The sequence below is a fragment of the Perissodus microlepis genome, chromosome 18 (assembly GCF_051167445.1).
Source record: "Perissodus microlepis isolate ML-2025 ecotype Zambia chromosome 18, ASM5116744v1, whole genome shotgun sequence".
Lineage (NCBI taxonomy): Eukaryota > Metazoa > Chordata > Actinopteri > Cichliformes > Cichlidae > Perissodus > Perissodus microlepis.
Window position 1 is genome coordinate 36,245,725 of NC_140478.1, and position 3,944 is coordinate 36,249,668.

The 3,944-nt window shown below is 41.0% G+C and overlaps 1 pseudogene; it reads right to left on the minus strand.

Moving 5' to 3' along the window:
• Window positions 1–2,481, minus strand: LOC146368872 (tripartite motif-containing protein 16-like; annotated as a pseudogene).
• Window positions 2,482–3,944: the final 1,463 nt, after the last annotated feature.

Here is a 3,944-nt window from a genome sequence, read left to right on the forward strand (position 1 = left end):
TTTGTTCAAAGTTTGATTTATAGTCAAACCTTCCAGTTTATTCACACAATAAAACATCAACACAATATATGAATTCATTCATTAAAATCACAGTTTTTCCTCATTTGTTTGATGATTTTGACAAAAACAAACACAAACACACACACATGGTCTGCCATACTCATAAAGAGAAATGTCGACATTGTTCAATACAAATATTCCAGAAACATTTAGAGGATAGAGAAGTTTACATTTTCATGTGGAGAAATATTTTAGTAAATCAAAATGATGATGAGCAGTGATAGCCTCCATAAACAGTCACAGGAAAGATCTCCTTTAAAAACTCAGAAACATCAAGAGAACAACTAGAAGATGTGGAGGTACCACCCATAATGTTTGACTGACAGCTGATCTCTGTGCAGAAATGATGGAGAGAAAATAAAATGAAACTAAAATACAGATTTAAACCCACAATATGAAAGACTTCAGTCTAATTCACTTTAGTCAACTCAGCAGTGTCTCCATAATAATAAGGCAAAAGTCCAGCATAGAGCGGCTGAGTGAATGTGGTCTGGACTCTGTGGAGGAGAGTCATGGTTTCAGAGACGCTGTAGAAGGACAAAATACCTGCTCTGTGATCCAGGTACACTCCTACTCTGGAGGAACGAGGACCTGAGACATAAGTTTCGATGTTGTTGTACCAAAATGAATAAAAGTTGTGAAAATAGAAAGCAAAAGATTTGTCATTACGTCCAAATCCACACAGTCATTTCCTTTCCCTGCTCTGCTGATACTCTTGTATGAGACTGCTACTTCAACTCCTGTTCCTCTCCCCTCCACCTCCCAGTAACAATGTCCAGTCAGACTCTCTCTACTCAGGACCTGAAACCACCAAGTGAATCTGTCTGGATGATCAGAATAAGACTGTTGGTCTTCCATTGACTGACAGAATGTTACTTTTCTGTTCCCCTCTGATAATAACAGCCATGTGTTTGCTGTGTTTTGATCCAGTGTGATTTCACATGAATATTTTAAGAATCCAGCTCTGGTCTTTGGCTCTGGTGGATCTGACAGTGAAACATCCACTTCAGTGACTGTCAGTGAGATGTTTGTCCATTCCTCTCTCAGAATGTCCTGTAGTTTATCTCTGACCTCTGACACAGCTGCTGTCACATCCTCAAAGTAGCTCAGAGGACGGATATTGATGCTGGATGAGTCTGTAGACTCACTGAGTGCTGACAGTGAGGGGTAGTTGTGTAGAAACTGGATGTGATCCTCTGTGTGTGAGAGCTGCTTCAGCTCAGCATCTTTCCTCTTCAGCTCAGTGATCTCCTGCTCCAGCTTCTCCTGAAGCTCTTTGACTCGACTCACTTCAGTTTCCTGCTGGGATCTGATCTGCTGCTTCACATCAGAGCTTCTTTTCTGGATGAGATGGATCAGCTCAGTGAAGATCTTCTCACTGTGCTCCACTGTTTGATCAGCAGACTGATTGATGGCCTCCACCTCCTGTTGAAGCAGCTTCACATCTTTCTCTCTGTCCTGGATTCTCTGCTGGATGTTTTGTCGACTCACCTCCAGCTCTCTCTGCCTCTCAGTCCTTTCTGCTGCAGCTGAGACTGTGTCGTGGCCTTTATGTTCATCCACAGAGCAGAGATAACAGATACTCTGCTGATCAGTACGGCAGAACATCTTCATCACCTCATCATGACGAGAGCAGATGTTCTCCTGGAGCTTCTTGGAGGGCTCCACCAGCTTGTGTTTCTTGAATGTAGGTGAATCATAATGAGTCTGAAGGTGTTTCTCACAGTAAGATGCCAGACAGAATAAACAGGACTTGAAGGCTTTCATTTTTCTTCCAGTGCAGACATCACAGGCCACATCTTCAGGTCCAGCATAGCAGTGATCAGCAGGAGCAGCTTGGAGTCCAGTCTTCTTCAGCTCCTCCACTAAATCTGCTAACATGGTGTTTTTCTCCAGGACAGGCCTCGCTTTGAAAGTCCTCCGGCACTGAGGGCAGCTGTAGATTTTCTTCTTTTCCTCTTCATCCCAGAAGCTTTTAATACAGTTCATGCAGTAGCTGTGTCCACAGGGAATAGTCACAGGATCCTTCAGTAGATCCAAACAGACTGAACAGCAGAATTTTGTTTGGTCCATTTGATTCATGTGCTGTGCCGTTTCACCGTCTCTCAGTGACTATCAGACAGTTTCACTTCCTCTGAACAGAAACAACCTCTGTGCTCTGAAGGGAAACAGATCTCTGCTCTTGTTCACCTTCAGACCCATCCTGATACAGACACATCTGTGAAGGGAGATATATTCTTACAGAGCGACCAAGAGCCAATCACATGATGCAGGGTGTGGTATGTGTGATTACATCATGCAGTAACAAGTCTGACCCAGTTAATGTTTAATAGTTTATCTTTACTTGGTGCTTTGAAATGTGACAGTCAACACCCAGTGAGTTCATTTTATATTTTAGAAAGTTCAGCAAAGTTTAGGATGCTGTGATGAATAAAAATAAATCAAACTTTATATTTTGACATTTTCTAATCTTAGTTCATTCTCACACTTACAGAATGATGCATGGGAACAACTGACTCCACTAAATCAAACCTATGTTCAAATGAAATTACTGTACAAGACAGGCAGCAAGCTTGATTTCTTGATTATTTTTTTAAATAGTAAAATATATGTAAAACTATTTAAAAAACAAATACAGATAGTGTTCTAATTCTACATTCTTTAGTAATGTTTCCTGTGTACCACCATGGATTTCGAAACAATACATTAATATGTGCTTTAAATGCAGACACTCAAATTTAACTCAACATTCACACTGAAGATACACAGTAGACATAAGAATCAGTTTTCATGCCCTTTATTTTTTCTTTCATTTAAAATCTTTTTGGTAAAAATCATCATAATTACCCATTAACTTTCATGTACAGCTTAAATGTTTCACTACACTGTTGGCAGCAAACTAGAAGCTAAATGACTCTTCAGTCCAAGGGCGTAGATTTGGCATTAACGGAAGGGACATGTCCCCACCAATATCCAGCGATTATTGAATTGTCCCCACCAATAATTTGAAAGAAAAACAAACCCGATAGAAAGAAAAAAACGATCTGTCAACGTCTCATTCGCCTAGCGGTGCAGAAAGAGTTAAATTACGTTCTCTACTGGAGTCCTACGTCATGTGACAAATATGGCCAATGTGATTGGAGCTCTGTTTAGTTTTAGCAGCAGCAAGCCTGCGCTGAACCACTGGATGAGAGACTCACTGAAAAGGCAGCTGGTTTTATTACTCAATGATTTGTTGTTACAAAGATAAAAATTGGGAACAGGAAGAAGTAATGGTATTACTTCTCCCTTGTCACAAGAAGTCACCACAGCAGGTAGATGCCTTTCCTGAACCAAACCCAATGGGATAAGCGTCTCCTTCTGGGATCTTTCACCTGGTAGGCGAACCACTGTAAACCACGATACCAACTAAACCACTTGATAGTTTAGTTAAGAAAAAGTCTGTACAGATAAGGAACGTGCATTCTTCACCAGCTTTAAACCTTTGTTCACATGTAATGCCATATTCCACACTTTGCTATCAGTTGTGTACAAATCGGTGGCTACTCATGAGTTCCTCTGAACTTTCATACAACTGAGCTCAACAAACAATAACTGTCAGTCAGCAGAGGAAACTCATTTTTCCTCCAAAGTGATTCAGTGCATCAGAAATCTACGGTGTGTTTATTTTTGTTATTCAGTTCAGTTGTGCGTCAAGCTGACTGCTGTTAATCGTACCGATCAGGCACAAAAGTAAAAGCAGATAGGAATGATACTGTCAATCCGAAAGTCCACCACAAGCTGAAAGAAACAACTCGAAATGCTCTAAAACATAGGTGTCAAACTCTGGCCCGCGGGCCAAATTTGGCCCGCAGCCTACTTACATTTGGCCCGCGAAGCCATAC